General features: G+C 37.4%; 1 long non-coding RNA gene across 1 annotated transcript in view; it reads right to left on the reverse strand.

The window, feature by feature from the left end:
- The window catches only part of LOC112653543 (uncharacterized), a 38,583-nt gene that overhangs the window by 19,571 nt on the left and 5,893 nt on the right, over positions 1 to 13,119 (reverse strand). The window contains exons 2-4 of the long non-coding RNA XR_003132260.3: positions 11,258 to 11,421; positions 7,383 to 7,546; positions 3,504 to 3,667 (exon numbers count right to left, since the gene is read on the reverse strand). This is a non-coding gene — a long non-coding RNA (uncharacterized LOC112653543). The remainder of the gene's footprint in view (positions 1 to 3,503; positions 3,668 to 7,382; positions 7,547 to 11,257; positions 11,422 to 13,119) is intronic.

The raw sequence follows: 13,119 nt of genomic DNA on the forward strand, positions 1-13,119 counted from the left end.
CTGCTCTGAGTTTCTTGAAACTACCCCACTTTGAAGAAAATCAACTTGGTCAAGCTAAGTAAGCAGTCACTCCCTCAGCCCCTGTATTTACTTCGATACCTTTTTAGTATCTCTCTCTTTTGCCTGACCCTCCAACACGTTCATTCTCCATTTATTTTATTTATTTATTTATTTATTCGTTCTCCATTTATGATACATCCCCAAGTCCCACAAAGCACCCCCCCCCCCCGGACCTTTCACTGTTTATTTTACTTCTAATTCAATTGTCCTTTTCACGTATCCATATGCAAAAATACTGGGGTCCATGGTGATACTAATTAAACCCCCTTTGTGCCTTTGAGTTCTGAAAACATTTAAGGTGAGGAGTAAAATATCGGCTGTACTGCTGGCAAGGCTAGATGGAAGAGCACAGCTGGCGCTTGGAGCTGAAATAATACATTTCCTCCCACTGAATCAGACTTACCACGTTGTCATAGGTAAAGAGCACAGATAACTTGTGGGCCTGGGGTCCACATGCTCGATCCTGACCACTTTCACCAATTTGATAAATCAAGTCCCTCCTGGGGATGAGGTAGATGGGGTGACCAGAAAGAGTCCCCAGTGTGCCTTTCTGGGTAACATAGGAGAAGGCCTCTTGCCTTGCAGAAATGAGAGAAGTAGATGTCCCTCTCCGTCAAATTACTACCTACATAAAATGTCAGTCAATCTGCTAAAACTGTCTATGGGCCAGTTTAACCACCCCCTCCTGGTTCCCGATTTGTGTGTAATCAATCCCAGCCTCAAAAGCTTGGAAATCAGGCATTCCTGATGCCTAGTTAAGAAAATTTTACCATCTGATTTAAAGTTTAACATTTTTCCTTAAAACTTCTGTGTTGGGGGGGATCCCTCGGCTAATAGTTGCCCATGGTTTAACATCATCAATACTATTCTGCTTAGCTAACTCTAATTACGAACGAATCCATAGCTGTACTAGGCAGCGATAGCAGAAGTAGAACTGCTGTAATTAGTACTGATCACACAAATAGGGTGGCTCAGCGGTTTAGTGCCTGACATTAGCTCAGGGCATGATCCTGGAGTCCCAGGATCTAGTTCCACATCAGGCTCCCTGCATGGAGCTGCTTCTCCCTCTGCCTGTGTCTCTGCCTCTCTGTCTCTGTCTCTCATGAATAAAAAAAGAAAAAAAAAACACACAAAAAAAAACCCTTCTGTGTTGGAACTTGTTTTATAAATATATTATGCACTGCTGTGAAAGTAAGCACAACATAAACCAAAGCACAAACAAAAACTACTGCACACCGAATATAGTAACTCCAACTCTCACAGAGTCCTGGAAACATAAATAATTCTGTAGCTGATAACCGAGAATATTTTCCTGAAGGAAAATGTAAGTACCAAATGTAACAGCCTGTGAACTCTATTTTATTTATTTTATTTTTTATTTTTTATTTTTTTAATTTATTTTTTATTGGTGTTCAATTTACTAACATACAGAATAACCCCCAGTGCCCGTCACCCATTCACTCCCACCCCCCGCCCTCCTCCCCTTCCACCACCCCTAGTTCGTTTCCCAGAGTTAGCAGTCTTTACGTTCTGTCTCCCTTTCTGATACTTCCCACCCATTTCTTCTCCCTTCCCTTATATTCCCTTTCACTATTATTTATATTCCCCAAATGAATGAGAACATATAATGTTTGTCCTTCTCCGACTGACTTACTTCACTCAGCATACTCAAAGACAACCTACAGAATGGGAGAAGATATTTGCAAATGACATATCAGATAAAGGGCTAGTTTCCAAGATCTATAAAGAACTTATTAAACTCAACACCAAAGAAACAAACAATCCAATCATGAAATGGGCAAAAGACATGAACAGAAATCTCACAGAGGAAGACATAGATATGGCCAACATGCATATGAGAAGATGCTCTGCATCACTTGCCATCAGGGAAATACAAATCAAAACCACACTGTGAACTCTATTTTAAAATGTCTAAATCCATTTCTTTTAGATTTAATAGAAAAATGAAAGGATACCCCCACTAGATGGCGGCAAATTAAATCTTTTAAAACCACCGGTTTTAAGGAGCTGATCATTAAGTTGGCAGACGGGAACTGGGAACTGGGAATTTAGGCAGAAACCATGACTTGCAAAATACACTAGCAAATCATAAAAACTATCAAGCAAATTGTGATTATAGACTATCTACATTGGCCTCCTACAGTCAAGCTCTTTCAATATCAATTCCTTTGGACGCATAGATAATGTCCTAAGATCACACCACAGACAAACTAATTCCCTCCAGTCTGACGAGTTCTGAAAATGCAATCATCGACTGTGACAGACACTCACCTAATTTACAAATTCTGACCAGTCTTGTGACTAATCTAGCATCCAACCCTTTCCGTACCTTTCCTTTCCTGCCTCCTTCCTTCGCTATTCAGTCTTGCTAGAGGGGTTAGATGCACAAAGGTGTGAGGTTTGTAGAGGTGTTCCTGGTTGTGTTGATTATGAGCTTTAATACAATGATACATGCTATTTTCAAACTTGTTAAGGGATAATCTTTAAAATACCCCTCATATTAAAATAGATTTATGTTACGGGCCGCCTGGGTGGCTCAGTCAGTTAAACATCCAACTCTCGGATCTCAGCTCAGGTCTTGATCTCAGGGTTGCGAGTTCAAGCTCTGTGTTGGGCCTCCATGCCTAGCATGGAGCCTACTTAACAAGTAAAATAGATGTGTTTTAGGTAGCAGAAATTGAGTCTTATCCACATAGCAGAAGCAAAGCACCAAATATCCTTCCAAAGACTTTCTCCTTGACCAAACTTTAGACAGATTCCCCTGAGCCTTCTTTTCAACTAGTCTAAACCAGTCTTATCAAAGAATCCTGCTAAGACATCATCTTCCTACCCTTGATATCAGATCACCCTCCATATCTGATCAAGTTCTCTGTCCCCATCTTTGATATAGAAGTCCTTGGCTTGCTTTTAGCAAGAGTCCTGTTAGCAAGAATCCCGTCATGCTTTAAGTCTCTTTCCTCTTAATTATTTTCTATCTACTGACCCCTGCAGTCTGCTCTTTAGCTGTAAATTCCCACTTGCTTTGCTGTATTTGGAGTTGAGCACAATTTCTCACCGTTATTGCAAAGCCTTTTTTTTTTTAAATCAAGATCTTCTTATTCGAGAGATAGAGAGACAGAGACAGAGAAAGAGAGCATGAGTGGGAGGGGAAGAGAGAGAGGGATAATCCCAAGCAGAACCCTCTCCAAGTGTGGAGCCCATTACAGAGCTCGACATTACGACCTGAGCCAAAACCAGGAGTCGAATGCCCAACCAACTGTGCCACCCAGGCATCCTGCCAAGTCTTCCTTTATGTTTTAACAAGTGTCAGAATCACTTCTCTTTAATAATTTGTTTGTTTTTTTAATGTTTTATTTGTTTTTAAAACTTTAACGTGTAATCTAGCAATCATTCTGAATGATTTTAAATCTGGGGTTACTTACAAAGTGCATTATCTCCGACATGAATTCATTTCCAAAGATCTTCACCATCTATCTTCTCATTCAGCTGCTTCTTACTTCATTGATTGACCTCCTAAATAATCTTCTACTGTCTCCAACTTCAATCCTCTCAGCCATTTGCACACTGAATTCCTAGGCTTCATTAGCTAATGAGTAAAAATTACTTTATGTTTATTTCAACATCACACATTCTAAATCGTAGAACTCAGCTCTCCCAGATACTTCTGAGTGCCCCCTCTTTCTACAAAGATGTCAGTCAGGAAGTCGTTCCTGGATGACAACTTCTTCTTTCTTCTTTCTCCTCTACCTCCTTTCTTCTCAGCTCATTCCCTTTCTGAGTCATTTATTGTTGGAAAGTTGCCTCAGGAAGCCTAAAAACTCTTTGTTACTGCTTTTAAATTTATCTCTAAGTGTTTTCAGCCTCATGTCTAATGTACTTCATAGTAAACATTGATTTTGGATGTTATATTTCTTACAAACCATCACTTATTCAAGTTTATTAAGGATGCTCTCAAGTGTTGTCCTCTCACTGTGGCCTTTGGTGAGGTCATACACTGATATATTTTGCCCTCAAGTGCTACCCATTGCTTGAGGGTCTGACTTATAGAGGGCTATGCATAGTAGGTACTTTTTAATATACAGTTTATAATTGTAACAATTTGATAAATAATCATCATTGTTTAAGTATCTACTATATACCAGGAGCCATGCTAGATACTTTTAGCATATTGCTTCTAACCCTCACAATTCTCTTACAAATGAGTTAACTATTATTTTCATTTTACAAATGAAGAGTTAAGGGTAAGAATGTTTTAAAAAATTCTCCAACATGACATAGTAACTAAGCAGAAGATCTGGGTCTAAAGTCTAGGTTTAATTCTCCATTTATAATGCTTCCTTCATGCCCCCATGTTTGTTTTCCTCTGAGTTTAAAAATCACTCAGCATTTCATTTATCTAGCAGTTAGACTTTTAACCTCAGAAACTGGAGGCTCACGGGAAGCCAAAAAATAAATAGATAAAATAAAGTAAAATATTTGTAATCGTTGAGAGAACTACTACTTTCGGTACCCATATACTTAATATTTTTAGCAATCGATTGCAGTCCCTTTCAGCCTACCGCCTGTAGATCTTATAGTTAGTGCAGAATATGTAATAAGTTTGTGTAATTATGGGAAGCAACATTAGAAACTGTCACTACATTCAATCAGAGAGGAATCTAGAATCATTCACCAGGGCAACTAAGCAAACCAGAGCCATTTACTAAAGGGAAGTTCTACATTCCTTAATATAGGATTCACTTCTGAAAAGTCTTCTGTATTTATTAATAGGAAAGTCACCCCTGTATTCAGCTACGTTATAGTAATTTGTACCATCATGGTTTTTTTTTTTTTTTTGCTTTATTGACTCACTTGCCAGAAAGAGTTCAATGAAATACCCTCAATAGGTTACTTTAGTGATTTGTTCTTTCTACATATATGTTTAGAGGTTTTAGCTGAAATAGATATTATATGGAGGATATTTCACAGTATCTCATAAACATTCATTGCTTAATTAAAACTCATCTCTTGAAATATCTTAAGCCCTTGAATTGGTTAATTTCTCAGGGACTGCTTTAGTTGGTAGATATATTTCACTGCCCATATTGAAATTTTATGTGACAGTCACTTGTTAACTTCCAGAAACCATGCAAAATTATTTTTTTGTTTACAAATTTGTTTGCAAATTCAAAGACAGTTTTTCCTACACTTGGTATTTCCAAAATTGGGATGTGTCTTATAACTTTGTTTACATTTTCTTTTTTTTTTAATTTATTTTTTATTGGTGTTCAATTTACTAACATACAGAATAACCCCCAGTGCCCGTCACCCATTCACTCCCACCCCCTGCCCTCCTCCCCTTCTACCACCCCTAGTTCGTTTCCCAGAGTTAGCAGTCTTTACGTTCTGTCTCCCTTTCTGATATTTCCCACCCATTTCTTCTCCCTTCCCTTATATTCCCTTTCACTATTATTTATATTCCCCAAATGAATGAGAACATATAATGTTTGTCCTTCTCCGACTGACTTACTTCACTCAGCATACTCAAAGACAACCTACAGAATGGGAGAAGATATTTGCAAATGACATATCAGATAAAGGGCTAGTTTCCAAGATCTATAAAGAACTTATTAAACTCAACACCAAAGAAACAAACAATCCAATCATGAAATGGGCAAAAGACATGAACAGAAATCTCACAGAGGAAGACATAGATATGGCCAACATGCATATGAGAAGATGCTCTGCATCACTTGCCATCAGGGAAATACAAATCAAAACCACACTGTGAACTCTATTTTAAAATGTCTAAATCCATTTCTTTTAGATTTAATAGAAAAATGAAAGGATACCCCCACTAGATGGCGGCAAATTAAATCTTTTAAAACCACCGGTTTTAAGGAGCTGATCATTAAGTTGGCAGACGGGAACTGGGAACTGGGAATTTAGGCAGAAACCATGACTTGCAAAATACACTAGCAAATCATAAAAACTATCAAGCAAATTGTGATTATAGACTATCTACATTGGCCTCCTACAGTCAAGCTCTTTCAATATCAATTCCTTTGGACGCATAGATAATGTCCTAAGATCACACCACAGACAAACTAATTCCCTCCAGTCTGACGAGTTCTGAAAATGCAATCATCGACTGTGACAGACACTCACCTAATTTACAAATTCTGACCAGTCTTGTGACTAATCTAGCATCCAACCCTTTCCGTACCTTTCCTTTCCTGCCTCCTTCCTTCGCTATTCAGTCTTGCTAGAGGGGTTAGATGCACAAAGGTGTGAGGTTTGTAGAGGTGTTCCTGGTTGTGTTGATTATGAGCTTTAATACAACAATGATACATGCTATTTTCAAACTTGTTAAGGGATAATCTTTAAAATACCCCTCATATTAAAATAGATTTATGTTACGGGCCGCCTGGGTGGCTCAGTCAGTTAAACATCCAACTCTCGGATCTCAGCTCAGGTCTTGATCTCAGGGTTGCGAGTTCAAGCTCTGTGTTGGGCCTCCATGCCTAGCATGGAGCCTACTTAACAAGTAAAATAGATGTGTTTTAGGTAGCAGAAATTGAGTCTTATCCACATAGCAGAAGCAAAGCACCAAATATCCTTCCAAAGACTTTCTCCTTGACCAAACTTTAGACAGATTCCCCTGAGCCTTCTTTTCAACTAGTCTAAACCAGTCTTATCAAAGAATCCTGCTAAGACATCATCTTCCTACCCTTGATATCAGATCACCCTCCATATCTGATCAAGTTCTCTGTCCCCATCTTTGATATAGAAGTCCTTGGCTTGCTTTTAGCAAGAGTCCTGTTAGCAAGAATCCCGTCATGCTTTAAGTCTCTTTCCTCTTAATTATTTTCTATCTACTGACCCCTGCAGTCTGCTCTTTAGCTGTAAATTCCCACTTGCTTTGCTGTATTTGGAGTTGAGCACAATTTCTCACCGTTATTGCAAAGCCTTTTTTTTTTTAAATCAAGATCTTCTTATTCGAGAGATAGAGAGACAGAGACAGAGAAAGAGAGCATGAGTGGGAGGGGAAGAGAGAGAGGGATAATCCCAAGCAGAACCCTCTCCAAGTGTGGAGCCCATTACAGAGCTCGACATTACGACCTGAGCCAAAACCAGGAGTCGAATGCCCAACCAACTGTGCCACCCAGGCATCCTGCCAAGTCTTCCTTTATGTTTTAACAAGTGTCAGAATCACTTCTCTTTAATAATTTGTTTGTTTTTTTAATGTTTTATTTGTTTTTAAAACTTTAACGTGTAATCTAGCAATCATTCTGAATGATTTTAAATCTGGGGTTACTTACAAAGTGCATTATCTCCGACATGAATTCATTTCCAAAGATCTTCACCATCTATCTTCTCATTCAGCTGCTTCTTACTTCATTGATTGACCTCCTAAATAATCTTCTACTGTCTCCAACTTCAATCCTCTCAGCCATTTGCACACTGAATTCCTAGGCTTCATTAGCTAATGAGTAAAAATTACTTTATGTTTATTTCAACATCACACATTCTAAATCGTAGAACTCAGCTCTCCCAGATACTTCTGAGTGCCCCCTCTTTCTACAAAGATGTCAGTCAGGAAGTCGTTCCTGGATGACAACTTCTTCTTTCTTCTTTCTCCTCTACCTCCTTTCTTCTCAGCTCATTCCCTTTCTGAGTCATTTATTGTTGGAAAGTTGCCTCAGGAAGCCTAAAAACTCTTTGTTACTGCTTTTAAATTTATCTCTAAGTGTTTTCAGCCTCATGTCTAATGTACTTCATAGTAAACATTGATTTTGGATGTTATATTTCTTACAAACCATCACTTATTCAAGTTTATTAAGGATGCTCTCAAGTGTTGTCCTCTCACTGTGGCCTTTGGTGAGGTCATACACTGATATATTTTGCCCTCAAGTGCTACCCATTGCTTGAGGGTCTGACTTATAGAGGGCTATGCATAGTAGGTACTTTTTAATATACAGTTTATAATTGTAACAATTTGATAAATAATCATCATTGTTTAAGTATCTACTATATACCAGGAGCCATGCTAGATACTTTTAGCATATTGCTTCTAACCCTCACAATTCTCTTACAAATGAGTTAACTATTATTTTCATTTTACAAATGAAGAGTTAAGGGTAAGAATGTTTTAAAAAATTCTCCAACATGACATAGTAACTAAGCAGAAGATCTGGGTCTAAAGTCTAGGTTTAATTCTCCATTTATAATGCTTCCTTCATGCCCCCATGTTTGTTTTCCTCTGAGTTTAAAAATCACTCAGCATTTCATTTATCTAGCAGTTAGACTTTTAACCTCAGAAACTGGAGGCTCACAGGAAGCCAAAAAATAAATAGATAAAATAAAGTAAAATATTTGTAATCGTTGAGAGAACTACTACTTTCGGTACCCATATACTTAATATTTTTAGCAATCGATTGCAGTCCCTTTCAGCCTACCGCCTGTAGATCTTATAGTTAGTGCAGAATATGTAATAAGTTTGTGTAATTATGGGAAGCAACATTAGAAACTGTCACTACATTCAATCAGAGAGGAATCTAGAATCATTCACCAGGGCAACTAAGCAAACCAGAGCCATTTACTAAAGGGAAGTTCTACATTCCTTAATATAGGATTCACTTCTGAAAAGTCTTCTGTATTTATTAATAGGAAAGTCACCCCTGTATTCAGCTACGTTATAGTAATTTGTACCATCATGGTTTTTTTTTTTTTTTGCTTTATTGACTCACTTGCCAGAAAGAGTTCAATGAAATACCCTCAATAGGTTACTTTAGTGATTTGTTCTTTCTACATATATGTTTAGAGGTTTTAGCTGAAATAGATATTATATGGAGGATATTTCACAGTATCTCATAAACATTCATTGCTTAATTAAAACTCATCTCTTGAAATATCTTAAGCCCTTGAATTGGTTAATTTCTCAGGGACTGCTTTAGTTGGTAGATATATTTCACTGCCCATATTGAAATTTTATGTGACAGTCACTTGTTAACTTCCAGAAACCATGCAAAATTATTTTTTTGTTTACAAATTTGTTTGCAAATTCAAAGACAGTTTTTCCTACACTTGGTATTTCCAAAATTGGGATGTGTCTTATAACTTTGTTTACATTTTCTTTTTTTTTTAATTTATTTTTTATTGGTGTTCAATTTACTAACATACAGAATAACCCCCAGTGCCCGTCACCCATTCACTCCCACCCCCTGCCCTCCTCCCCTTCTACCACCCCTAGTTCGTTTCCCAGAGTTAGCAGTCTTTACGTTCTGTCTCCCTTTCTGATATTTCCCACCCATTTCTTCTCCCTTCCCTTATTTTCCCTTTCACTATTATTTATATTCCCCAAATGAATGAGAACATATAATGTTTGTCCTTCTCCGACTGACTTACTTCACTCAGCATACTCAAAGACAACCTACAGAATGGGAGAAGATATTTGCAAATGACATATCAGATAAAGGGCTAGTTTCCAAGATCTATAAAGAACTTATTAAACTCAACACCAAAGAAACAAACAATCCAATCATGAAATGGGCAAAAGACATGAACAGAAATCTCACAGAGGAAGACATAGATATGGCCAACATGCATATGAGAAGATGCTCTGCATCACTTGCCATCAGGGAAATACAAATCAAAACCACACTGTGAACTCTATTTTAAAATGTCTAAATCCATTTCTTTTAGATTTAATAGAAAAATGAAAGGATACCCCCACTAGATGGCGGCAAATTAAATCTTTTAAAACCACCGGTTTTAAGGAGCTGATCATTAAGTTGGCAGACGGGAACTGGGAACTGGGAATTTAGGCAGAAACCATGACTTGCAAAATACACTAGCAAATCATAAAAACTATCAAGCAAATTGTGATTATAGACTATCTACATTGGCCTCCTACAGTCAAGCTCTTTCAATATCAATTCCTTTGGACGCATAGATAATGTCCTAAGATCACACCACAGACAAACTAATTCCCTCCAGTCTGACGAGTTCTGAAAATGCAATCATCGACTGTGACAGACACTCACCTAATTTACAAATTCTGACCAGTCTTGTGACTAATCTAGCATCCAACCCTTTCCGTACCTTTCCTTTCCTGCCTCCTTCCTTCGCTATTCAGTCTTGCTAGAGGGGTTAGATGCACAAAGGTGTGAGGTTTGTAGAGGTGTTCCTGGTTGTGTTGATTATGAGCTTTAATACAATGATACATGCTATTTTCAAACTTGTTAAGGGATAATCTTTAAAATACCCCTCATATTAAAATAGATTTATGTTACGGGCCGCCTGGGTGGCTCAGTCAGTTAAACATCCAACTCTCGGATCTCAGCTCAGGTCTTGATCTCAGGGTTGCGAGTTCAAGCTCTGTGTTGGGCCTCCATGCCTAGCATGGAGCCTACTTAACAAGTAAAATAGATGTGTTTTAGGTAGCAGAAATTGAGTCTTATCCACATAGCAGAAGCAAAGCACCAAATATCCTTCCAAAGACTTTCTCCTTGACCAAACTTTAGACAGATTCCCCTGAGCCTTCTTTTCAACTAGTCTAAACCAGTCTTATCAAAGAATCCTGCTAAGACATCATCTTCCTACCCTTGATATCAGATCACCCTCCATATCTGATCAAGTTCTCTGTCCCCATCTTTGATATAGAAGTCCTTGGCTTGCTTTTAGCAAGAGTCCTGTTAGCAAGAATCCCGTCATGCTTTAAGTCTCTTTCCTCTTAATTATTTTCTATCTACTGACCCCTGCAGTCTGCTCTTTAGCTGTAAATTCCCACTTGCTTTGCTGTATTTGGAGTTGAGCACAATTTCTCACCGTTATTGCAAAGCCTTTTTTTTTTTAAATCAAGATCTTCTTATTCGAGAGATAGAGAGACAGAGACAGAGAAAGAGAGCATGAGTGGGAGGGGAAGAGAGAGAGGGATAATCCCAAGCAGAACCCTCTCCAAGTGTGGAGCCCATTACAGAGCTCGACATTACGACCTGAGCCAAAACCAGGAGTCGAATGCCCAACCAACTGTGCCACCCAGGCATCCTGCCAAGTCTTCCTTTATGTTTTAACAAGTGTCAGAATCACTTCTCTTTAATAATTTGTTTGTTTTTTTAATGTTTTATTTGTTTTTAAAACTTTAACGTGTAATCTAGCAATCATTCTGAATGATTTTAAATCTGGGGTTACTTACAAAGTGCATTATCTCCGACATGAATTCATTTCCAAAGATCTTCACCATCTATCTTCTCATTCAGCTGCTTCTTACTTCATTGATTGACCTCCTAAATAATCTTCTACTGTCTCCAACTTCAATCCTCTCAGCCATTTGCACACTGAATTCCTAGGCTTCATTAGCTAATGAGTAAAAATTACTTTATGTTTATTTCAACATCACACATTCTAAATCGTAGAACTCAGCTCTCCCAGATACTTCTGAGTGCCCCCTCTTTCTACAAAGATGTCAGTCAGGAAGTCGTTCCTGGATGACAACTTCTTCTTTCTTCTTTCTCCTCTACCTCCTTTCTTCTCAGCTCATTCCCTTTCTGAGTCATTTATTGTTGGAAAGTTGCCTCAGGAAGCCTAAAAACTCTTTGTTACTGCTTTTAAATTTATCTCTAAGTGTTTTCAGCCTCATGTCTAATGTACTTCATAGTAAACATTGATTTTGGATGTTATATTTCTTACAAACCATCACTTATTCAAGTTTATTAAGGATGCTCTCAAGTGTTGTCCTCTCACTGTGGCCTTTGGTGAGGTCATACACTGATATATTTTGCCCTCAAGTGCTACCCATTGCTTGAGGGTCTGACTTATAGAGGGCTATGCATAGTAGGTACTTTTTAATATACAGTTTATAATTGTAACAATTTGATAAATAATCATCATTGTTTAAGTATCTACTATATACCAGGAGCCATGCTAGATACTTTTAGCATATTGCTTCTAACCCTCACAATTCTCTTACAAATGAGTTAACTATTATTTTCATTTTACAAATGAAGAGTTAAGGGTAAGAATGTTTTAAAAAATTCTCCAACATGACATAGTAACTAAGCAGAAGATCTGGGTCTAAAGTCTAGGTTTAATTCTCCATTTATAATGCTTCCTTCATGCCCCCATGTTTGTTTTCCTCTGAGTTTAAAAATCACTCAGCATTTCATTTATCTAGCAGTTAGACTTTTAACCTCAGAAACTGGAGGCTCACGGGAAGCCAAAAAATAAATAGATAAAATAAAGTAAAATATTTGTAATCGTTGAGAGAACTACTACTTTCGGTACCCATATACTTAATATTTTTAGCAATCGATTGCAGTCCCTTTCAGCCTACCGCCTGTAGATCTTATAGTTAGTGCAGAATATGTAATAAGTTTGTGTAATTATGGGAAGCAACATTAGAAACTGTCACTACATTCAATCAGAGAGGAATCTAGAATCATTCACCAGGGCAACTAAGCAAACCAGAGCCATTTACTAAAGGGAAGTTCTACATTCCTTAATATAGGATTCACTTCTGAAAAGTCTTCTGTATTTATTAATAGGAAAGTCACCCCTGTATTCAGCTACGTTATAGTAATTTGTACCATCATGGTTTTTTTTTTTTTTTTGCTTTATTGACTCACTTGCCAGAAAGAGTTCAATGAAATACCCTCAATAGGTTACTTTAGTGATTTGTTCTTTCTACATATATGTTTAGAGGTTTTAGCTGAAATAGATATTATATGGAGGATATTTCACAGTATCTCATAAACATTCATTGCTTAATTAAAACTCATCTCTTGAAATATCTTAAGCCCTTGAATTGGTTAATTTCTCAGGGACTGCTTTAGTTGGTAGATATATTTCACTGCCCATATTGAAATTTTATGTGACAGTCACTTGTTAACTTCCAGAAACCATGCAAAATTATTTTTTGTTTACAAATTTGTTTGCAAATTCAAAGACAGTTTTTCCTACACTTGGTATTTCCAAAATTGGGATGTGTCTTATAACTTTGTTTACATTTTCTTTTTTTTTAATTTATTTTTTATTGGTGTTCAATTTACTAACATACAG

This window comes from Canis lupus, chromosome 3 (genome assembly GCF_003254725.2).
Source record: "Canis lupus dingo isolate Sandy chromosome 3, ASM325472v2, whole genome shotgun sequence".
Taxonomy (NCBI): domain Eukaryota; kingdom Metazoa; phylum Chordata; class Mammalia; order Carnivora; family Canidae; genus Canis; species Canis lupus.